We start from the raw sequence: 26044 nt of genomic DNA on the forward strand, positions 1-26044 counted from the left end.
ACAAACTCAGCTTTTCTCAGGTAAGAACTGACTTTTTAACCACAATTTTCTCACCGAGACCTGCTGGTTGACATCTGGTAGGGATCCATGTTGGCTTGACTGCGCTCTGATCCATAGGAAAGTTTCACCTCCAGGAATTTTAAACAAGGAATCACCGTGTGTTTGCGTGGCTAAAGGCTAAAGCTTCCCAACTCCATCTTTCTAATGTGATTGAGTAATTGAACAAATTATAAAAGATTCAGCAACATAGATATCCAAAATACTGTGTAATTATGCCGTTAAAGCAGACGACTTTTAGCTATGTGTGTGTGCAGCGCTCATATTTCCTAACAGCCCGTGACGTCACGCGTACAGGTCATCATTACACAACGTTTTCAAGACGAAACTCCCGGGAAATTTAAAACTGGAATTTAGTAAACTAAAAAGGCCGTATTGGCATGTGTTGCAATGTTAATATTTCATCATTGATATATAAACCATCAGACTGCATGGTGGGTAGTAGTGGGTTTCAGTAGGCCTTTAACCAGAAACGTTTTAGCGAATTGAGTCATTCTGCACCGCAGATTGTGTAATCGTGTCAACATTTTTATTTAGCTTAAAAATGACAAGGATCAATCTGCATCTAGTAGCACTAAAAAAAGAATACTTTGACAAGTTGACGACCTCCAGTTTACGTTTTCTTTAATGGTAGATGAAGTAGATTTTGATAAAAGGTCAAAGATTTGTCAGACATGAGCAGCGTATACATTATGCTCAGCCTTTAAAAGTTTTTATGAGAAATCAGCTCGCGTCTGACCCGCCGCTCCTCCCCCCTTTTTGTTTTCGACATTGTAAACACGGCTTTAACTTTATTGGCTCGTAAGACCATTTGGAAGGAAAATTGAGTCATTGACGCCGGAATTGCACGATTGTCTCCATGACGACCAGTACGCAAACACAAAGGCTCAGTCACACGTGAAATATGTCATCTTTGATAAGGTGGATGTGGTGCAGCAGGTAATGCACACTGCAATAGTGTTGTTGGGCTGAATGAAGGCAACAGATAAAATGCGGGAAAAGGAGGTCAGGCCTGTTTGCGTGTCTGCAGCTGAAGACAGAACAGCTACAATAATTAATGGGCGCTGGCAATGCAGCAGGCCTATAATTATGCACACATTGTATGGTTAATGACTAATAGAGTAAATCATTGCTTTTTTCTGCTTTTGTTTTGCTGTTTTTCAAAATAGTGAGACAACATTATTACAAGCCATGTTTAACAGTCTTCTAGTACAGTCAAAAAAAGACACTAACACGATGTCATCAGAGTAACTGTTGACATTGATGTGCATTTGAATAGTGTCATTTGTACTATCGTCCACCTTGCTGTGTAAATATTAATTTTCACAAAGATATTTGAGCTTTAGACGGGCACAATCCTTCCCTTATCTTGAAAGCATCATCATTGTGTTAACTTCAGACCATTTTGAAATGTAAATTTCACACGTTTTGGAGTGATGCGCCCTCCCTGTGCAGCAATGCACCGCTTGAAGGGGAGCTGCACTTTCTTGGGAGTTTTGCCTATCATTCAGAATCATTATTATTAAACAAAAAAACATTTTAAATTATAAATACATGTAAATAAAAGTCTACTTACAGTGGAGCCAATGGGAGCGCCATTATTCCTTCCATAAAATCAGATAAATAACCATTCAACAAGCGCCAACAATACTCCATTTACATTTCGTGACTAAATATCAACTCATTAAAGTATGAGTGATATTGTTATTATAAGACATAATATTACATGCAAACTATTTACAGGCAGCACGGTGGTGGAGGGGTTAGTGCGGCTGCCTCACAATACGAAGGTCCTGAGTAGTCCTGGGTTCAATCCCGGGCTCGGGATCTTTCTGTGTGGAGTTTTCAAGTTCTCCCCGTGACTGCGTGGGTTCCCTCCGGGTACTCCGGCTTCCTCCCACCTCCAAAGACATGCACCTGGGGATAGGTTGATTGGCAACACTAAATTGGTCCTAGTGTGTCAATGTGAGTGTGAATGTTGTCCGTCTATCTGTATTGGCCCTGCAATGAGTTGGCGACTTGTCCAGGGTGTACCCCGCCTTCCGCCCGATTGTAGCTGAGATAGGCACCAGCACCCCCCGTAACCCCAAAGGGAATAAGCGGTAGACAATGGATGGATGGAACTATTCACAGCGGTGCTGTGATCACAAACTTGTTTACATCATCAAGTGGATTGCTGCTTCCTCTCTTCCTTGCTCCCTGTGAATTTATTCTAGATCATAAATAATGCCTCTCACCTGAAAAGGAGATGGCTGAGGATATAATCCGACAATTTGGGACACAATTTAGGACAGTCATTTCAGGACCTGGAACTGGCCAGTACGAGACGAAAAGTGAACGATAGGCTCAATTAAAAAAAAAAGTGCAGTTCCCCTTTAAGGCTTTACCATGTTTACAAGTTGGCAAACACATGCATGTATTAATTGTTGGAAAAATATGCATATTGTTAGTAACAGATTAACAAATGTAACATTATAATTTTTTATTTTAAATATACATTAAATTGCATATATGGTGGCCCCTGTAGATTGTGTTCAACATGCTTTTTAAGACATTTCCCCAAAGTTTTATTATCCATCCAAAAAATGGTCTCTGACTTGTAGATTATTAGTGTTGCTTAATGGCGGCCAAGTTTTTCAACCAATCGTGTTAACATTTCACACTCGTGCTTGCCAACACTAGCTCTTTTGTAGAGCTGGGTGAGAAATTTTAAGAAAAAAAAATATCACTGCCCTGTGGTGTATTTGTCAGAAAATGTACAGTCCAGGCAAGACAGAAGGGATCCATGTTTTGACACACGTTCACCCTTCGATGCAGAAATGTTACTTTACACATACTGTATCAGTGCATATAGAATTGTTGAAATCTGGTAACAGGGTTGTAATTGTTATTGATTTAAAATGTGTGTTTCATTAAAACATGTGTTTATTAATATCAGAACAGATAGGAACACCTTTGGTAAAATATGTATTCAGGGATGTCCCAATCAACATTTCTGGCCACAGATGCGATACGATTTTGAATCCAGATCAGATATTTTGACCATTGACTATAGAACTGAAAATGTTTTATCTTATAAAATTTGGAATTTGCAAGTAATGATATAAATCAGATGATGTAATACATGTGTGGTATTGAAGGCTACATACATTTTTTTAACAATATAAAGAGACTTGTGCACAATAACTAAACACAAGCACAAGACAAACTGCTATTGTCTCCCATTTAAATCATTTGAGTTTTGCCTTCAAAGAAACAATTAACAACATATTTTGTAATACTAAGAAAATGAAAATCATCAATGTAATCACTTTAGTATTGTTTATATAACGATACTACAGTAAGTAATTTAAGTTAAAGTACCAATGATTGTCACGCACATACTAGGTGTGGTGAAATTTGTCCTTAGCATTTGACCCATCCCCTTAGTCTCCCCCTGGGAAGTGAGGGGAGCAGTGAGCAGCAGCCGTGCCACGCCCGGGAATCATTTATGGTGATTTAAACCCCCTATTCCAACCCTTGATGCTGAGTGCCAAGCAGGGAGGCAATGGGACCCATTTTTATAGTATTTGGTATGACTCAGCCGGGGTTTGAATTCACAACTTACCGATCTCAGGGCGGACACTCTAACCACTACGCCCCTGAGTAAGTCAGTATGCAGCCAACAAATGTGCCCTCCTTAATTCCTGTATTCGGAGGATGCACCGCGACTATCCTTCGCGGCCTCCCATATCCCAAAATACTTTGCGCGTCTTTGTTCAACCCGATCTTCTGGACGATGGCGGCAAATGCAAAAAGTGGCAGCGAATACACTTTCAAATGTAAAGCCACTGAGGAGGTATCTAGGTTTGCATTGAAGTTTTAGTGGTTAGCTACTCGTGTCGACCTACTGGCTGTGTGTGTGTGTGTGTGTGTGTGCGTGTGTGTGTGCACGTGCATGTGTGCGTGTGTGCACGTGCATGTGCGTGTGTGCGTGTGAGACATCAACAAGAAATAGTACCTTCCATATAAGGACCGATAAACATGTTAGGTCCGAAATCATGCTCCCAATATGGAAAACCTGTTATGACTCTTCTTCGGCATGGTAATGCCGGCGTTGTTTTCCCAAGGATGCGTCAAAGCAGAACACAGCAAAGGTATGTTATAAATGGATTTATTAAATAATAAAAGGCTATGAACAAAAACACGGGTTTAAAGAGAAAAGGTAAACAAAAGACGCTAGCGTGAAAGCTAGGATAAAACACAAGGAAAACTAAAACTTGGTACGAGGACACAAAAGAGTAAACAAAAACATTCAGCATGAAAGCTGGAAAATAAAGTGGCTTAGCTAGCGAGAGCTAGCGAGAAAATACATACATAGAATGATGAGAGTCGTCACTGATGCGCGTGGGCAAATTAGGATCCGAGAATGAGTGAACAGAAAAGGTGAGCTTAAATAGGAGGGTGATAATTATTAGCAGGTGTGCGGGGCGAGACTAGCAGGTGGACTGATGAGTGACCATGGTGACAAAGCAAACAGGAAATAAGGAGTCGGAGAAATATACAAAATAGAAAAATAAATAGTGTAGATCTGAGCAGCAGATCACAACAAAACCATAGCATCTAATAGAGAATGTCTCATTTGAACCCCAGGTGGTGAAATCTATCAAAATTAGGGTGGTCCCAAAAAGGAGGGATTTTTCAAATTGACTGTGTGTCGATTTTAAAAGTGCTCCACCTCTGGTCAACATATGAAATAACAAGTGTGTTTAAAAAATTGAAGTGCTCAATCTCTGGCCAACATATGTAATATGGCGTGTGTGTAAGAAATTGAAATACGCCACCTTTGGCTAATATTAATAAAAATAATAAAAAAATGTGTATAGAGACATACTGTAATAACTTCAAGTAAATGATGAAGATTAAAAACCAATTACAAGCAAAAACATTTGAAAAAAACAACTCTAAAAAGTGTCTTTTTTTTAAGTTGCATAGTATGCATGTGTTATTAATGTTGTGAATACAAATCTTTATATATATCTAAAAAGGGTGGTCCTGAAGAGGTAGGCATTTTTTGGAGGTCTCAGGAAAGTAAGAAATATAATAATTTGTGTGTGTGTGCGTGCGTGTGTGCGTGCGTGTGTGTGTGTGTGTGTGTGTGTGTGTGTGTGTGTGTGCGTGTGTGTGTGTGTGTGTGTTCTTGTATTTCTACCCTTCTTGAGACATCAACAAGGAAAAGGTACCTTCCATATGTGGACCGGTGAATACGTTCGGATGTAAATATGGAAAACCATTGCATCTAATGGAGAATGTCTCATTTGGACCCCGGGTGGTGATATCTATCAAAATTAGACTGGTCCCAAAAACGAGGGATTTTTCAAATTGACTGTGTGTCGGTTTTAAAAGTGCTCCACCTCTGGTCAACATATGAAATAACAAGTGTGTTTGAAAAATTGAAGTGCTCAATCTCTGGCCAACATATGTAATATGACGTGTGTGTAAGAAATTAAAATACGCCACCTTTGGCCAATATTAATAAAAATAATACAATAAATATGTATAGAGACATACTGTAATAACTTCAAGTAAATAATGAAGATTAAAAACCAATTAAAAGCAAAAAAATCTGAAAAAAAAACAACTCTTAAAAGTTTCTTTTTTTTTAAAGTTGCATAGTATGTATTATGTGTTATTAATGTTGTAAATACAAATCTTTATATATCTAAAAAGGGTGGTCCTGAAGAGGTAGGCATTTTTTGGAGGTCTCAAGAAGGTAAGAAATACAATATTGTGTGTGTGTGTGTGTGTGTGTGTGTGTGTGTGTGTGTGTGTGTGTGTGTGTGCGTGCGTTTGTCAAAGTGACATATGGGGACATTTTTATGAAATTTCACCTTACATATGAGGACCTGTTGAAATATGGGGACATTTTCCATGTCCCCATATTTCCCGCAATGCTATCGTGTTCTAGACCCTCCCAGCATGTTCCCAGACCAAAAATCTCTGAAGTCTTCATTTGTCAAATTTTCAGAAAAAGTGTGTGAAAGTGTGTTTAATTTTTTTGGTCACCTTCGATTTTGCCCCTAGTGGCCATCTTTGCTATTATGACACACACACACACACACTTGTCCTCATATGTCATATATCCTCATATGTCATGTGGGTCAGAAACTCACACACTCCAACATTTTGAAAAACCTCTAATCATTACAGCAATAAACATACTTTTGAATTCTAAATCAAATAACACATTTTCAACTGATCTGATGATCCCAACCTTTTTTATGTTAGTTTTATCTATTCATTTGGTTTATCTGGAGAGGATTTGGGCTAGACAATTAGTGGATTATGGTGATGATTTAATTGGTTTGATTCAGTATTTTACTGTATTGGGCTTTTTGCTATTATGTTGACTAAAATACAATGCCGCACAATAATTAATTTAAATGTGCCTGAAATGTAGGTTTTTGCATAAATGCCCCCCCCCCCAAGAAAAAAAACAACCCTCAACCTTGATTGAGACTAAGGCAATAATTCAAATGCAATTCAAACTACATACAGTATTTAATATTTTCAAATGGTTACAATAGCACATGATTTAGGTATTTTTATCTTTGGGACAAATTTTGGATTCAATTGGCGATTGTTTTTGGAGGTATTCACTTTACATTGTGTTCAAGATGGTTACTTCCGCCCACTCTGAAGAGTCTCGGCGTCTGATTGGTCCAATTTTCAGTTAGGCGCTGCCTGATTGGCCAGTGGATGATGTCGGATCCTAACAGAGGGCTAAATCACTAGTTAACTATTTTCATCATGGAAGTTATACAGCTCACGTATCACACTTAATATTGAATATATATATAAAAAGGGTTTTCCAAAAGGACCATTTATAATCGAAATACAAAACTTCACTCACGATTTTGAGCACAACAGAGCGCTCAGTGAACATCACTTCCGGGACCTGCATCACCAGAGGGGGACATCTATCTTGGTCACAAACAATCTTTGACAGTCTTCGGCAGCATGGTTGAATAAGGTGAGCATAAAATGGAGTTTAACGTAATTAAATAGACCAATGTTTTTTAACATAGGAAAATAGTTCATTATAAACAACAGTTAAATGTTTTTTGTTATTAATTGCAACCAGATTTGATTTTATGAGGTTAAATAAAGCATTTCAGTTCTGGGCCAAGGCCAAGGCATTTAATTTTTTTTTTTTTTAAAGTTGCATGGAAGATTATAAGTAGCAGTGATTGTAACACACTAGGTGTGGTGAAATTAGTCTCTGCATTTGACCCATCACCCATGATCACTATGCAAGTAAACATTTTCTTAATTTTAAACTAGACAGACTAGAGTTCTTCAAATTGTTTATACTTTTTCTCAAATACAAATATTTCAATCTGATAAGCACTGTGGAGTTGGCATGTTACTGATATTGTTACATTAGTTCTTTGTTTGAGAAGCTTCATGTCTGCATTGAGCCTAAATTTAACAGTTTTTGAAGGGTTTAGTTCTTTGTTTTATTTCTGTCACTGACTTTTTTCATTTTTATGTGTGGATTTGTTAGGCGCATCAACACATGAAATAGACATCGTGCCCAAAAGAAGAGCGAGACGTAATCCTGAGGCTGAAGCCACCGAGTTTATGTGATCTGGATGTGACAAGTCTTGTTTTGAGGCCCAGTGGATCAATGATTGGAAAGGTATGTCTTGTTATGTAACATATCAATGGTAACTGTATCAACATCTCATTTGGATCATTTCCTTACTGTCTAATAGAAGTTGTATTATATGGCTTTAATTAGAAGTGTTTGGAATAACAGCGTTCCACGTCCCAAGAGCTAGCTTCTGTAGCCGAGGATCGGACCGCCAAGTGCCCTGCCTTCGGCTGCCGCCCAGCTCACAATGCACCCGACCTCTATGGCCCCTCGGAGTCTTGTTCACGAGTGGGGGAAGAGTGGATGGTGAGATCGACAGGCGGATCGGTGTGGCGTCTTCGGTAATGCGGACGTTGTATCGATCCGTTGTGGTGAAGAAGGAGCTGAGCCGGAAGGCAAAGCTCTCAATTTACCGGTCGATCTACGTTCCCATCCTCACCTATGGTCATGAGCTTTGGGTCATGACCGAAAGGATAAGATCACGGGTACAAGCAGCCGGAATGAGTTTCCTCCACCGGGTAGGGGGGCTCTCCCTTAGAGATAGGGTGAGAAGCTCTGCCATCCGGGAGGAACTCAAAGTAAAGCCGCTGCTCCTCCACATCGAGAGGAGCTAGATGAGGTGGTTCGGGCATCTGGTCAGGATATCACCCGAACACCTCCCTAGGGAGGTGTTTAGGGCACGTCCAACCGGTAGGAGGCCACGGGGAAGACCCAGGACACGTTGGGAAGATTATGTCTCCCGGCTGGCCTGGGAACGCCTCGGGATCCCCCGGGAAGAGCTAGACGAAGTGGCTGGGGAGAGGGAAGTCTGGGCTTCCCTGCTTAGGCTGCTGCCACCGCGACCCCACCTCGGAAAAGCGGAAGATGATGGATGGATGGATGGATGGATGGTATAACAGCGGTATATGAAAACGATGTTACTAATGCTGTTACTTTTACCGATAACGAGTAATCTAATAACTTTTATGTACGCTACAACGCTGTTACGATGCGTTTTATGTAACGTGGCATGCTACTTTTGATGTGATTGTATGTCAACAAGACAGCGTTAGAAGCACAAAAGGGTTAGTGCAGGTAATATCTTTTTACTAATGAAAGCAACCCCCGGAAGTAATTACGAACACGATATCAAATAGAAAGAGGCCTCATCCACACGCAAACAAAAACATTCAACAGAACTATCTTAACTGCCACTGCTAAGCTAAAAAATACAGCTGAACTATTCTGCTATGTCTGGGCGCTGAAGTCCCACGTCACTTGGCAAAAGGCACAGCTTTTTAAAGGCACACACACAACTGCATATGCTAGATATTTAAAACTTTTCTTTTCCAAGTAACACATTAATTACAAACCCCGTTTCCATATGAGTTGGGAAATTGTGTTACATGTAAATCCAAACGGAATAGTTTTTTTTACAAATAATAATTAACTTAGAATTTCATGGCTGCAATACGTGCCAAAGTAGTTGGGAGAGGGCATGTTCACCACTGTGTTACATCACCTTTTCTTTCAACAACACTCAATAACCGTTTGGGAACTGAGGAAACTAATTGTTGAAGCTTGGAAGGTGGAATTCTTTCCCATTCTTGTTTTATGTAGAGCTTCAGTCGTTCAACAGTCCGGGGTCTCCTCTGTCGTATTTTACGCTTCATAGGGACGGCGTGGCGCAGTGGGAGAGTGGCCGTGCGCAACCCAAGGGTCACTGGTTCAAATCCCACCTAGAACCAACCTCGTCACGTCCGTTGTGTCCTGAGCAAGACACTTCACCCTTGCTCCTGATGGGTGCTGGTTGGCGCCTTGCATGGCAGCTCCCTCCATCAGTGTGTGAATGTGTGTGTGAATGGGTAAAATGTGGAAGTAGTGTCAAAGCGCTTTGAGTACCTTGAAGGTAGAAAAGCGCTATACAAGTACAACCCATTTATAATGCACCACACATTTTTGATAGGACTGCAGGCCGGCCAGGAAAGTACCTGCACTCTTTTTTTATGAAGCTGAACACGTGCTGAATGTGGCTTGGCATTATCTTGCTGAAATAAGCAGGGGCGTACATGAAAAAGTTGGCGCTTAAATGGCAGCAAATGTTGTTCCAAACAGATGGGTAACTTACAGATGTGTAAGTTACCCATGCCTTGGGCACTAATGCACCCCCATACCATCACACATGCTGGCTTTTCAACTTTGCGTCGATAACAGTCTGGATGGTTCGCTTCCCCTTTGGTCCAAATGACACCATGTCGAATATTTCCAAAAACAATTTGAAATGTGGGCTCGTTAGACCACAGAACACCTTTCCACTTTGCATCAGTCCATCTTAGATGATCTCGGGCTCAGAGAAGCCGGCGGCGTTTCTGGATGTTGATAATTGGCTTTCGCTTTGCATAATAGATCTTTAACTTGCACTTACAGATATAGCAACAAACTGTATTTAGTGACAGTGGTTTTCTGAAGTGTTCCTGAACTCATGTGGTGATATCCTTTAGAGATTGATGTCGGTTTTTGATACAGTGCCGTCTGAGGGATGGAAGGTCACGGTTATTCAATGTTAGTTTCCAGACATGCCGCTTACGTGGAGTGATTTCTCCAGATTCTCTGAACCTTTTGATGATATGGAGCGTAGATGTTGAAATCCCTAAATTTCTTGCAATTGCACTTTGAGAAAGGTTGTTCTTAAACTGTTTGACTATTTGCTCACGCAATTGTGGACAAAGGGGTGTACCTCGCCCCATCCTTTCCTGTGAAAGACTGAGCATTTTTTGGGAAGCTGTTTTTATAGCCAATCATGGCACCCACCTGTTCCAAATTAGCCTTCACACCCGTGGGATGTCCCAAATAAGTGTTTGATGAGCATTTCTTAACTTTATCAGTATTTATTGCCACCTTTCCCAACTTGTTTGTTGCGTGTTGCTGGCATCAAATTCTAAAGTTAATGATTATTTGCACCCAAAAAATGTTTATCAGTTTGAACATCAAATATGTTGTCTTTGTAGCATATTCAACTGAATATGGCTTGAAAATGATTTGGAAATCATTGTATTCTGTTTATATTTACATCTAACACAATTTCCCAACTCATATGGAAACGGGGTTTGTACTTAATTTAATAATTATTTACATTTATGAAAGAGTAATTCTGTTTGTAATTGAATTTTTAGTCAAGTAACGACTATTATTATTCCTTTTTAAAACAGATATTCCAAACATTGTTAATTGATAAACTGTTTTATCAGGATATGGTGTATTTGCTCTTGCATCAATTTAAAAAGGTTCTTTTGTGGTCGAGTACCGAGGGAAGTTCATCTCAAGACATGAGCGGGACAAGAGACAGAAACCCTCTATAAATATCTTTACTATTTATCTGGCATTATATGCTCATAATGTTAACAACAAAAAGTGCTGATAATGTTATAATTAATAAGTTCTAACATTATTTTTATGTGTTTTGTTGCAGACACCAACTGTTGATGTTCTATCTCAACATTCTCCAGATTCATGTGAGCGATAAACCGACTTCATCCCTCCAACAGGTTATTACTTGACTATTTTACTATTCATCCATCCATCCATTTTCTACTACCTGTCCCTTTTTTGGGTTGGCGGGGTGTGCTTGAGCCTATCTGAGCTGCATTCGGGCGGAAGGCGGAGTACACCCTGGACAAGTCGCCACCTCATTACACGGCCAACACAAATAGATAATATTTACACTCACATTCACACACTAGGGCCAATTTAGTGTTGCCAATCAACCTATCCCCAGGTGCATGTCTTTGGAGGTAAGATGAAGCCGGAGTACCCGGAGGGAACCCACGCAGTCACGGGGAGAACATGCAAACTCCACACAGAAAGATCACGAGCCCAGGATTTAACTCAGGACTACTCAGGACCTTCGATTTGTGACGCACATGCACTAACCCCTGTTCCACCGTGCTGCCCTATATCTGCTAAAAACTTGACACAACCTATACTTCAAAAGACATTTAATCCTTTTAACCTCTCACAGATCAGTTTATATGACAAAAAATTTACAAGCGTACATCCATGTTAGTCTGTGGAATTTACAACTCATGTTTAGCAAAACAGGAGATGTTACAGGTCAGCAACATGACTTCTATATGTGATCACTTGTCATGTACTCATATTGTTTGAACTAAAAAAGACTTCAGTGTGTTTCATATAAGGTCCTCATATTTTTCTGAACCACATTAGTGTGTGTTACAATGTTTAATTCAAAGCTTTAAAATGAGTGTTTCAATCCAGGTCCTCATATTTTCTGAACCACATTTTAGTGAATGTTACATTCTTAAATAATATTCTAAGAGCTAAAATGCTATAATAATCTTTACTGTTCATGTAGAATTATATGCTCAGAATATTATCAACCAAAAGTGGTTGTTAATGTTATAATTAATTAGTTCTGACATTATATTTTTGTGTTTTGTTGCAGACACCAACTGTTGGGGTTCTATCTCAACATTCTCCAGATTCAGATGTGAGCGATAAACCGACTTCATCCCTCCAACAGGTTTTTACAAGTCTATTTTTACTATATCTCCTCTAAATGTGACCCAACCTATATTTTGAAAGACATTTATTAATTTTAATCTCTCACAGATCAGTTTATATGACAATATTTTCGTAAGGGTACATCCATGTTAGTCAGTAAGGAGTTTGGAACTCATGTTTAGCAAAACAGGAGATGTTACAAGTCAACAACATACATTCTACATGTGACCACTCGTCATGTCCTTATATTGTTTGAACCAAGAAAGACTTAGGTGTGTTTCATATAAGGTCCTCATATTTTCTAAACCAGATTAGTGTGTGTTACAATGTTAATGTCCAAGCTTTAAAATGAGTGTCTCAATTCAGGTCCTCATATTTTCTGAACCAGATTTTAGTGTGTTTTATATTCTTAATTAATTGTCTAAGAGCTGAAACTCTGTAATAATCTTTTCTATTTATCTGGCATTGTATGCTCAGAGTTTTATCAACAAAAAGTGCTGATAATGTTATAATTAATTAGTTCTGACATTATATGTTTGTGTTTTGTTGCAGAAACCAACTGTTGAGGTTCCATCTCAACATTCTCCAGATTCAGATGTGAGCCATTAACTGACTTCATCCCTCCAACAGGTTATTACATGTCTATTTTTAATATATCTGCTCTAAATTTGACCCAACTTATATTTTGAAAGACATTTATTTATTTTAATCTCTCACAGATCAGTTTATATGACAACTTTTTCGCAAGGGTACATCCATGTTAGTCAGTAGAAAGTTTAGAACTCATGTTTAGCAAAACAGGAGATGTTACAGGTCAACAACATAAATTCTACATGTGAGCACTCGTCATGTCCTTATATTGTTTGAAGCAAGAAAGACTTAGGTGTGTTTCATATAAGGTCCTCATATTTTCTGAACCAGAAAATGTGTGTTACAATGTTAATGTCAAAGCTTTAAAATGAGTGTCTCAATTCAGGTCCTCATATTTTCTGAACCAGATTTTTGTGTGTGTTACATTCTTAATGAATTGTCTAAGAGCTGAAACTCTGTAATAATCTTTACCCTTTATCTGGCATTGTATGCTCAGATTTTTATCAACAAAAAGTGGTGAGAATGTTAAAATTAATTAGTTATGACATTATATTTTTGTGTTTTGTTGCAGAAACCAACTGTTGAGGTTCTATCTCAACATTCTCTAGATTTAGATGACAGCCATACACCGACTTCATCCCTCCAACAGGTTATTACATGTCTATTTTTACTATATCTGCTCTAAATTTGACCCAACCTATATTTTGAAAGACATTTATTAATTTTAATCTCTCACAGATCAGTTTATATGACAACATTTTCGTAAGGGTACATCCATGTTAGTCAGTAGGGAGTTTGGAACTCATGTTTAGCAAAACAGGAGATGTTACAAGTCAACAACATAAATTCTACATGTGAGCACTCGTCATGTCCTCATATTGCTTGAACCAAGAAAGACCTAGGTGTGTTTCATATAAGGTCCTCATATTTTCTGAACCAGATTAGTGTGTGTTAAAATGTTAATGTCAAAGCTTTAAAATGAGTGTTTCAATTCAGAAAATGCAGTGCCTCTTGTTTACAGCCGGTTTCTGCAGCGCTGTTTTCATTGATCAAAGTATTTTTCCGGTGGTCGTGTTTTGGTACATAACTTGTAAATAGTGCGCAAATAATAGGCTATATATATATAAATACATTCAAACCCCGTTTCCATATGAGTTGGGAAATTGTGTTAGATGTACATATATACACAGGATACAATGATTTGCAAAGAATTTTCAACCCCAATTCTGTTGAATATGCTACAAAACTGCTAAACATTTTTTTTGCAAAGAATTTAGGGATTTTACCATCTACGGTCCGTAAAATTATCAAAAGGTTCAGAGAATCTGGAGAAATCACTGCACGTAAGCGATGTACTGCATTAAAAACCGACATCAGTGTGTAAAAGATATCACCACATGGGCTCAGAAATACTTCAGAAAACCACTGTCAGTTACTACAGTTGGTCGCTACATCTGTAAATGCAAGTTAAAACTCTACTATGCAAAACAAATGCCATTTATCAACAACACAGAGGAACGTTGCGGGCTTCGCTGGGCCCGAGCTCATCTAAGATGGACTGATGCAAAGTGGAAAAGTGTTCTGTGGTCTGACGAGTCCACATTTCAAATTATATATGGAAATTGTGGACGTGGTGTTCTCCGGAACAAAGAGGAAAATAACCATCCGGCGCAAAGTTCAAAAGCCAGCATGTGTGATGGTATGGGGGTGTATTAGTGCCCAAAGCATGGGTAACTTACACATCTGAGAAGGCACCATTAATGCTGAAAGGTACATACAGCTTTTGGAGCAACATATGTTGTCATCCAAGCAACATTATCATGGACGCCCCTGCTTATTTCAGCAAAACAATGCCAAGCCACGTGTTACAACAGCGTGTCTTCGTAGTAAAAGAGTGCGGGTACTTTCCTGGCCCGCCTGCAGTCCAGACATGTCTCCCATCGAAAATGTGTAGCGCATTATGAAGCGTAAAACACGACAACTTAAGCTGTACATCAAGCAAGAATGGTAAAGAATTCCACTTTCAAAGCTTCAACAATTAGTTTCCTCAGTTCCCAAACGTTTATTGAGTGTTGTTAAAAGAAAATGTGATGTAACACAGTGGTGAACATGCCCTTTCCCAACTACTTTGGCACGTGTTGCAGCCATGAAATTCAAAGTTAATTATTATTTGCAAAAAAAAAAAAGTTTGAGTTTGAACATCAAATATGTTGTCTTTGTAATGCTTTCAATTGAATATGGGTTGAAAAGGATTTGCAAATCATTGTATTCAGTTTATATTTACATCTAACACAATTCCCCAACTTTTATGGAAACGGGGTTTGTATATATATTAGGGCTGGGCAATGATTAAAATTTTTAATCGAAGTTAATCACACTATTTCTCTTATTAATCGCGATTAAATGCATTGTATACGCAAAGCCCAATAATGAATTCAAAGTAGTGTGTAGTGCACCTTTATTGGAATATTCTCCCACATGAACAAAAGCGCCAAAATATTTGTTGTGCAAACACAATTTAAATCAGTCCTTGTTAAACAGTAGCAGTTAAATAGCATATTTGATGAAAATCAACTCCAAAAATGTAAATACAAACATTTAAGCTTATTGCCACTGCCAGGGTATTTAAGTTATCCTGTTTGTTATGGAAAATAAATATAATCTACATACAAATCTCTGAGCCACAATCATAACATCTGAACATGCAATTTCTGAGGTAACAGCAGAAACATTTTTTTTCATCAGGGATCTTATGTTTAAAAAACCTATATTATAGGTAGTGGGCTGTTTTAGGGAATTTTTGATCAAATTATCCGTAGTAGCAATATTAATAATGTTGTGTTTATTCTGCGTAGTGCACTTAAAATAATTATGACCATATCTGTTTGCTTGGTGCTTTGATAAACTGAACGCATATACATGGTACTATATTGTAATGTTATGAGCCAGGGGAAAAAAGAACTACCCTACCCAGCATGCAACAGGAGTGACGAGCATGTGCGGTAGCCCGGGATAGGTTGTGTCGCCATGACGGCATCTTGTATGTTGTGATATGCACGCTCTGAAAGTAAACGTTAAGAACTCAGTCAACACTCCTGGTCTGCATTATTCATAAATAGACGGACAACACATATACTCCGCTGCTTCACAAAGCACAATATGTTAAATGTTTACTTTTACAGTTTTCTAATTCTTCCTTTCAGATTGACAGCAGGACAAATCGCTGGTAGTGGGTATGTCTCAAGCTTCTTCCACTTGGTCCACTCCAAAGCGGGGTAAATAAATAATCCACATCATTTACTAGAATATTATATTACGTTTTGCCCCTTTTCACTGTGTTATAGTCATTATTCCTTCAGTAAGAAATTGTATTTTGTGTCCTTTATGACAGCTGCAAAGGGGAAGAAGTGGAAGCAGTTGAATGACACATGTTGCATTTTGTAACTGGCAACAAAGTACCAGGTAAAAAAGATTGTGAAGCCTGCCTCCATAAAGAACTAGTAGCTCTACAGGACAGAGATTGGCTTGCCATCAAGTACTACATCCATAACAGAATTATATTAAAAAAAGGGAAAAAAAATGTTTTCCCACATCTTCTGTGGTAGTTTGAGTATGTTACCAGCAATTAAAAAAGCAAAATAAACAGCAAGCGTTTTGTATTTATTCCAGATAATTCTTAGCGACAAAATCCACAAAAACAATTCAGTTACACTTAGTCGACAATTACATTTTTACCCATGTTTCTTTTAAACTCTTCTTGGTTTTAGATTACAGTAGCATGGGATTGGGATTTTTTTTTTAAATGACAACACATCAACTAAACCAACTCAGGTGGTTTTGTTAAGTCTCTGATGTCATTAGCCTCATATGTCACATGAACCTGAAATCTTTAACACTCTGTGATGTCATGGTTGTCATATTTCACAAACTTGAAATCTTAAACACTCTGTGACGTCATGGTCATCATATGTCACATGAACTTGAAATCTTAAACACTCTGTGACGTCATGGTCATCATATGTCACATGAACTTGAAATCTTAAACACTCTGTGACGTCATGGTCATCATATGTCACATGAACTTGAAATCTTAAACACTCTGTGATGTCATGGTCATCATATGTCACATGAACCTGAAATCTTAAACACTCTGTGACGTCATGGTCATCATATGTCACATAAACTTGAAATCTTAAACACTCTGGTCTTCATTTGTCACCTAAACCTGACAAGTCCTCATATGTACCATAAAAATCAGGTTCAGAAAAAAACAAAAGAGTTGCAAAAATCTCAATAGACCACTGTGTGTCTAAAATTCTGGTTCACTAACCGTCTGATTCCCAGGCCTGTAGGACCATTGGAAAGGCATGTCCCCATATGTCACGTTTTTGTCATAAGTCCTCATATGTCACCCAAACACGTATGCGTGTGTGTGTGTGTGTTTGTGTGTTCTTGTATTTCTACCCTTCTCAAGACATCAACAAGGAAAAGGTACCTTCCATATGTGGACCGGTGAATAAGTTAGGATATAAATATGGAAAACCATTGCATCTAATAGAGTGTCTCATTTGCACCCATGGTGATGTGAGATCAATCAAAATTATGGTGGTCCCAAAAAGGAGGGTTTTTTCTAATTGACTTTGTGTTAGTTTTAGAAGTGGTCCACCTCTGGTCAACATATGAAATAACAAGTTTGTTTAAAAAATTGAAGTGCTCCCTCTCTGGCCAACATATGTAATATAACGTGTGTGTAAGAAATTGAAATACACCCCCTTTGGCAAAAATTAATTAAAAAAAAAAAATATATATATATATTTATTGACATATTGTAATAACTTCAAGTAAATAATGAAGATTAAAAAACAATTACAAACAAATAAATCTGGAAAAACAAACAAACACTAAAAACATATTTTTTTTATACTTGCATAGTATGTATATATTATCAATGTTGTCAATACAAAACTTTATATATCTAGAAAGGGTGGTCCTAAAGAGGGAGTTATTTTTCGGAGGTCTCAATAGGGTTAGAAATACAATAAAGTGTGTTTGTGTGTGTGTAGTATGCTTTGTTAAACCCCATTCCTTTCCCTACTTGGAAGAAACTTAGCTTATTTTTCCGCCATGGTAGTAAGGATTAGTATCTTAGTAGCGGCATCGCACTGTGCATGGATGACTCGTTTGTTCCTGCTCGCTGTCAAATTCAAGTTAATATTCTGTCAAGACATGCATCCTCTTGTAATTCATGAACCTAACGCATTTGTGTAACAAGGAATATGAAAATGTAATTGTGTCTCCCTGAGCGTGCATCTCTTTTGAAGGACGATCCTTAGCTACGTGGACACTGGACCACAGTTGTGGTAAAGATTGACTGTGTCTAGCAGTTCAAAAATGCAAACACGGACCCTTTAGTACATAAATATATTATTTGGATTTGGCCTCCTAGGGCAGCTGTTGTTGCTGTTTGGCCCTTGCTATTGTCCGAGCTTGAACTCCCTATACAGCGCCAGAACCAGAAAACTCTAGACAGGAAGTCCCATATTTGGTCAGAGCTAGGTTCAATACAGGAAAGAGAATAAGCACTTATGTAGGAGTAATTTAAGATCATGTAAGAGACCTCTGCTTCAGGTCTGTTGGACCCGGGTATGAATGTGTGTGTGTGAGTGTGTGTGTGTGTGTGTGCGCGTGTGTGTGTGCGTGTGTGTGTGTGTGTGTGTGTGTGTGTGTGTGTGTGTGTGTGTGTGTGTGTGTGTGTGTGTGTGAGACAGCCCTCAGGTATCAGCTAGCCTAGTTTTAGGTGATGCACACGAACACACACTCTTGAGATAGCATCCACCTCCTGGGGGCCAATGTTTCGCTGACCACGAGTTGTTTTCTTTTCATGTAACGCGTGCATGTTGTGCGTCGACTCACAACACACACACACACACACACATATACACACACACACAAAAAGAAGCCAATGCAATAAAGTTTGTTTGCATTCAGACAAAGGGACTTTTCATCTCCTAACTTCATTTTTATTCTACTTGCCCTTTGCTGCCCCTGCTGTGTGCGTTTGCTTCGGCGGTATTTGTGTATTTCCTTCTTTGTGTGCCTTCAAAGTGAAACGCTGCCCTCTCTCGCTCTCATTATTTGGGAGCCTGTTTGTGTGCGAGGTTTGAAGAAAGAAATATTGCCGACTCGTCGATTCTGCTGACCTCACGCCTGTTTTTTTTTTACAGCACATTGACGCCCACACACCCACACAACTCTGATTTAGTAATTACTTGATAAATATGTATTAACTTTTCCTGCAGTTTCACATACAAATATGTTTCATGCAACCATTGTTCACTTTAGAGCAGGGGTAAGGAACCTATGGCTCTCGAGCCAGATGTGTTTTTTTTTTGATGACTGCATCTGGCTCTCAGACAAATCTTAGCTGACATTGCTTAACACAATAAGTAATTAATAATTCTGATGGCAATCACAGTGTTAAAAATAACGTTCAAAATTTAGAACATTCTCATGCATTTTAATCCATCCAATTAAAAAGTCGCAATAATGGTAGGAAATATTTAATTTATTATTGGTTAGCTAAAGAATAACAATTATTAAAAAGAATAAGAAACTTATTATACTCTAAAAATGTTGGTCTTATCTAAAAATGTACGCATTTGGTTGTATTCAGTGTTGAAAAATATTGTATGGCTCTCACGGGAATACACTTTAAAATATTTGGCTTTCATGGCTCCCTCAGCCAAAAAGGTTCCCAGACTCTGCTCTAGTGCTTGGACAAAAATAAAAATTCACACCGAAAAGATCCTGGTCGGCTCACTCAAGTTTAGTAAGGAAGTATATTTCCGTATTTAAAACAAAAGCATTATTTGATTGAAATTCAACTTTATTTTCTTTATGCAGAAATGTTTCAAAAGAATCTTATCAGAGACCGAGAAGACCCACCATGTATTTGTTTTTTACACAGCGATACAACTTCAGTACTCGTCTGGTTTGATGGATAACAATATTGCTTTCGAGGAGTTGGTATCCATTGTGAAACGTCACCATCTCTCTCGTACCTTTCTGGTATTCTGTTTTATACGCAAGCTGTACAGGCTCTGATTCTACCTCCAGACCATTAAAAGCAAGATGCTGTCCTTTTATTCTGTTTCCAAGTCATATATACCCAGACAGTTTTTTCTATCTATCGGTTCAGCCAAGTCAGCCAACTTATCTATCTGTCCGTGTTATGTTTGTGGAGGGGAGTGTAGACACAGCACATACCACAAGAGGCATAGAAATTCCATGTTGCATTATATATATATACATAAACTATATATATAATAACAAACAATGACAATAACAAATCAACTGGAGAATGGCAAACGCCAAGAGTGTGTATGGTGTGAGACTATGTGTAGGAAGTAATGATTGTTGAACGGGGTGTTGAACGAGGGGTGAGGAAGTCCAGGGGAGCAGAAAGGCAGAGCTCAGAAGTCCGTGATCCGGCAGGAAGTCGGGGGCTATAATGGGAGCGAAGAAGGTCCGTGTCCAAGCAGGGGTCGGGCACCGAGCGAGGAGGCAGTCCCGAAAGCAGAGAAACAATAATTGACGAGACGCACAGCTCGTAACACAGGAACAGGGATTTGCTGCAGGAACGACAAGGAAGACACGGGACCAAATCAAACATGAAGGGAGACAAACACAGAGAGAGGAAGGCAGAGAGCTTGTTAGATGGCTTACGGTACATGAACGAATGGTTATGTTCTGGCCCGGGATAGCAGGTTGAGCAGGCTTATAAGGGCAGGTCTAAACATCAGCCCCAGGTGTGCTGATTGCTGATGGAAAGCAGCTGTTGCTGCCGGCCGGAGTGACTCGTGCGGTGACGAGCTGCCATGGGCGTGTCCCAAAGCTTACTGAAGAATGAGCATTGGCAAGCGCCCAGGCCGTGACAGTCCGTCTGTCAAAGTCTCCCAACCAAACTAGTTGTCTTTCCGAGCCCCCTCACCCAACCATTTGTCTGCCAGCCTGTCCAATCCGTCCAACTATTTGTCTGTCCAAGTGTAATGGACGCAAGCGAGAGTGGCTGAGCCATGTTTACCTCAAGAGCATTGCTGGCTACCGGGTTGATAGCTTGGGCTTTCAGCACGGTAGCTAGCATGCTCGTCGTCATGCGGACGACCCAGGTTTGAGTAACAGGCGGAACAGAAAAAGCAGAGACTGGACCAGGTGGGCTACACAAGCCGCCCAACCCGACCACTGTTTGTCAGTCTGTCCAAGCTGTCATGATCCACGTCTTGGATCATGGCATATTCTGGTTTTGTTTCTTGTTTGTTATCACATTCTGTCTAGTATTTGTCTTCCTTCAGTTTTTGTGGCACTTCCTGGTTTTGTTCCGTTGTCATAGTTACCCATTTAGTGTCACCTGTCTCTCCTTTGATCACGCGCACCTGCCCTTGATTAGTTATCTCCCTATTTAAGACCGCCTGTGTGTGACATTCTTCCTTGGACTCTTGTTTGCTTCACGCTACAGTTGACGTCGCTCTTTCCAGCCTTGTGGTAACTACTTTCGTGTACATTAGCTTCCATGCTATTTCAGTTGTTTGTCCCTAGCTCATGCTAGCACCTTCTGTTTTGTTTGTTAGTGCCTTCGAGCAAGTGTTTTTGGTTCTTAGTCTGTTTTAGTTAGTATAAATAAATTATTGTTCCTACCTCACGCTGTGTCCATCTTCGCTGCACCCACGAGAGAACAACTCGTCACCACAATGCCACCAAGACGTCACACAAGCCACCCAACCCAACCAGTTGTCAATCCAAGACCGTCATACCGAACCATTTGTCTGTCCAGGACCTCTAATCCAGCAGAAAGTCATTTTTGATTGGTACTACAGATAACTCCCGTTTCTTTTATTTTGAAATCCAACAGAGACACATCTAATATTCCCCCTTTGTCCTAACCGCTGTGTCTTTTTCATTCCATCTGCAATACGGCAGCTAATCTTTCTTTGTCCACTCTGTACAATCCAACCACAAACTGGCATCATCTGTAAACCACCGAGGTTAAGAATGACACCCCTGCTGATTTAATTACGACTTTTACTGTTTGTACCCACCCTCCGGCGGGGGGGTGGCAAAGGGTCCCGTTTCGGTTGACATAAATGAATTATGATAGATGTGCTAATTTTGCATGGTAACATTTTCCTTGCAATGTCGAAGTTGGACCGTTGCCTCTCTTTCTAATGATTCTGCGAGCCATGAAAAAGGTGTGCTCATCCTCAACAATTAAGATTACAAGCAGGCACACACTCAAATGCACACAACCTTTACTTTTATTTTCTTTGCACTTTCCCGCATTGGGGTTTTATTGTTATTACCTTGATTGCAGTTTATTTGATTTCCCTCCTGTAGTTTTTACTACTGCAAGTAGGGCAACCTCGCTCTGCCTCTATCTCCTTCTCATACATATGCAAGCACACACACACACACACACACACATATTGGCCTTGAGCGCCACACAAAATACACCTGGTGCGAGTGACGCACACATTTGGTAAGAAAAGAAAAAGGGAGAAAAAAAGAGTTAGCAAACACTTGCCCACACATTAAGGACACAGCGAGAAGGATTACACACTATAAACTTGATTCATGGAGAACTGTTGTTATTGACATATTGGCATGAAGCTGCCAACAGCCCCACCTGGCAGCGAGTGCGAAACAGGTTGTGAGTGAATTGAGGTCACAGGCAGGTGATGCTGCTGTGACTGCGCTATTAACGGCGGTAACAACTGTGCTATTAACAGCGGTAATTGCTAATTAAACTCAAAGAAATACATTGAGGTCGAGAGAGGCGTGTGTGGCTCGTCGGTGTGAGTTTGGATGACAGACCTAGACTTAGACTTCCTTTATCGTCATTCACATTTGAACTTTACAGTACAGATAAGAACGCAGTTTTGTTGCATTAAAGTTAAAGTACCCATGATTCTCACACACACACTAGGTGTGGCAAAATCGTTTTCTGCATTTGACCCCTCACCCTTGATCACCCCCTGGAAGTTGAGGGGAGCAGTGGGCAGCAGCGGTGGCCGAGCCCGGGAATCGTTATTGGTGATTTAACCCCCAATTCCAACCCTTGATGCTGAGTGACAAGCAGGGAGGCAATGGGTCCCATTTTTATAGTCTTTGGTATGACTCGGCCGGGGTTTGAACTCACCACCTTCCGATCTCAGGGCGGACACTCTAACCACAAGGCAGCTGATATCTCATTGTAGTGCATGATAAAAGAGCAATATGGTGCAGATATAGATTTACTGTACAGATAAATATATTGCACTTTTGCATATGCATCCACGTTTAAAGATGTATGTTATATAGTCTTTATAGTCCAGCAAGTTAATCAGTTTTTGGGGGGGAATTGAGGGGATTATGATGATGCGTTCAAGAGTCTTATGGCCTGAGGGAAGACGCTGTTACAGAACCTGGAGGTTCTGCTACGGAGTCCAGCAGTGAAAGCAGTCCTTGGTGGGTGTGGGATAAGTCCCTACAGATTTTCTGAGCCCTGGTCAGGCAGCAGGGTGTTTTAATGATTTGATGATGACATCCAATGGTACAGCTTCACTTTTCCATTACCGTATTTTTCGGACTATAATTCGCAGTTTTTTTCAGTTTGGCCGGGGGTGCAATTTTTACTGCAAAGCGACTTATGTGTGAAATTATTAACACATTACCGTAAGATATCAAATAATATTATTTAGCTCATTCACGTAAGAGACTAGACTTATACGATTGCATGGGATTTATCGATTAGGAGTGACAGATTGGTTGGTAAAGGTGTATCATGTTCTATACGTTATAGTTATTTGAATGACTCTTACCATAATATGTTACGTGAACATACCAGGCACCTTCTCCGTGGGTTATTTATGCGTTATTTAACGTACACTTATTCAGCCTGTTGTTCACTTTTCTTTATTTATTTTAAATTGCCTTTTAAATGTCTATTCTTGGTATTGGGTTTTATCAAATTAATTTCCCCAAAAAATGCGACTTATACTCCAGTGCGACTTATATATGTTTTTTTCCTTCTTTATTATGCATTTTCGGCAGGTCAGACTTATACTCCGGAGCGACTTATACTCCGAAAAATACGGTATTTGCACTTCATAAAACCTCCTGCGTCATTATGAATCATGATTCAATAGGTTTCTCACCTTTGTCAACTTGTTGACACATGCAACTTTCTTTGGCCCCTTCTTTGCTGTGACATAATAGAGGAGGTAGGGGATAATGACTTCCTGGTAGGGATTTGACCGAAGGCTTTTGATTGATTGATTGAAACTTTTATTTGTAGATTGCACAGTACAGTACATATTCCGTACAATTGACCACTAAATAGTAACACCAGAATAAGTTTTTCAACTTGTTTAAGTCGGGGTCCACGTAAATCAATTCATGGTAACAGGCTAACAGGATTTTTTTGTAATAAAGACATACTGTGGACTCTGTTGTACTTTTACTGTGTATTAAAACTGAGTTTGGGTTTTGCCGTATGACAACCAACAACGTATATGAAAAGTGCGAAAACTGAATCCCACGCAAGCCAAGGTACCACCTTGACAAAAATATATTAATTTATTTTAATTTTGCTTATTGTCCACAATCCCTTTTTTAAGTCAAGAACACACATGTTGTTAGGGCGGTTTAGCTCGGTTGGTAGAGTGGCCGTGCCAGCAACTTGATTCCCACCATCCTAGTCATCCTAGTCAGTGCCGTTGTGTCCTTGGGCAAGGCACTTTACCCACCTGCTCCCAGTGTCACCATCACTGGTTTAAATGTAACTTAGATATTGGGTTTCACTATGTAAAAGCGCTTTGAGTCACTAGAGAAAAGCGCTATATAAATATAACTCACTTCACTTCACACATATTTCCCTTTGCTGGCTGTCCATTCTAAATAGTGAAAAACTTTTAGCAATCTATTGCGCTTATAAGGCCCGCTAAAAAACATGCAAATACCTCCAATTATGTTTTGCTGTAAGTATGTGCGCATTGTAGTAACAGGTACATTCAGAACATGTAATATTTACTGTTCATGTCATTTAGAGCAGTACCATAACATATTTCTTAGTTGCATTAATTTCATAAAGCACGGCATTGAACGTCTGCCAACAATAAAGAGAGGAAGTTCTGTCTTTTCCAACAGTAATGGCAGACTTTGGAAAAGCCTCGCATTGTTATATTTCTAAAAAATTTAAATAAGACCTTAAAACAATGACTGGGGACAGCGTGGCTTAGTTAGGGGAGTGGCTGTGCCAGCTACCTGAGGATTCCTGGTTTGATCCCCACCTTCTACCGACCTCGTCACGTCCGTTGTGTCCTTGAGTAAGACACTTCACCATTGCTCCTGATGGGCCGTGGTTAGGGCCTTGCATTGCAGCTCCTGCCATCAGTGTGTGAATGTGTGTGTGAATGGGTGAATGGGGAAATAGTGTCAAAGCGCTTTAAGTACCTTGAAGGTAGAAAAGTGCTATACAAGTATAACCCGTTTCCACACACACCTGTTGTTGCTGACTTTGGACTAGCGACTGCAATACATCAAGGCCGCGGAACAGAGACACAGTACGGGCTTACACACACACACACACACACACACACACACACACACACACACACACACACATCCCAAAAAATATACGGCATACATATATCCCCCCCCTTCCCCCCCCCCCCCCCCCTCCAACCCAACGCCCTTTACGCAAATCCCATAGGGTTGATTAATGGATGGTCAGCGCCTGAGAGCTGCTGCCTACCACCATGACCTTGAACTACCTTCCCTCTGTTGCTAGATATCTCGAGATGTATGTTGTATTATGTATATGTGCTTTGCTATGGAGGTTTTTTCCCACTCCAGACTGGGCCCCCTTAGGACCCCAATCTGGATTGTATTTTTTACTCATCCTTCCCCAGTGTTTACCTTGTTCCCGTCTTTTATGGGGCGCCATGTGGCGACCCATCAGCGTTCTTGTTCTGTAACCCTGTACACTGTTTGTTTGTCAAAATCCCCCTCAAAAAGTGCAGTTTTCCTTTGAGCAGACATACATGGAATCAAGCCTGATCAGCTTGGATCGACTGATGAAAGGATGAATCGACCCATATCCATTCAAGTCAACAAAACGAAATCAAGAGATGTATTAGTGAACGATGTTTTAATCACAATGACAACATTTGCATTTCGGCATGAACTACTGACTCTATCTATGTTGGACCTGTGAGAAAGTCTGCA

General features: G+C 39.7%; 1 protein-coding gene and 1 long non-coding RNA gene across 2 annotated transcripts in view; both read left to right on the plus strand.

Moving 5' to 3' along the window:
* csmd3b (CUB and Sushi multiple domains 3b) overlaps nucleotides 1-26044 on the plus strand; it is an 815905-nt gene that overhangs the window by 89115 nt on the left and 700746 nt on the right. The window lies entirely within an intron of this gene.
* Nucleotides 7043-16433, plus strand: LOC133557052 (uncharacterized). Its single transcript, XR_009807668.1, has 7 exons — nucleotides 7043-7738; nucleotides 11142-11217; nucleotides 12135-12212; nucleotides 12746-12823; nucleotides 13356-13433; nucleotides 15988-16059; nucleotides 16176-16433. It is a non-coding gene; the product is annotated as an uncharacterized LOC133557052 (long non-coding RNA).

This window comes from Nerophis ophidion, linkage group LG08 (assembly GCF_033978795.1).
Source record: "Nerophis ophidion isolate RoL-2023_Sa linkage group LG08, RoL_Noph_v1.0, whole genome shotgun sequence".
In the NCBI taxonomy this organism is placed as follows: Eukaryota; Metazoa; Chordata; class Actinopteri; order Syngnathiformes; family Syngnathidae; genus Nerophis; species Nerophis ophidion.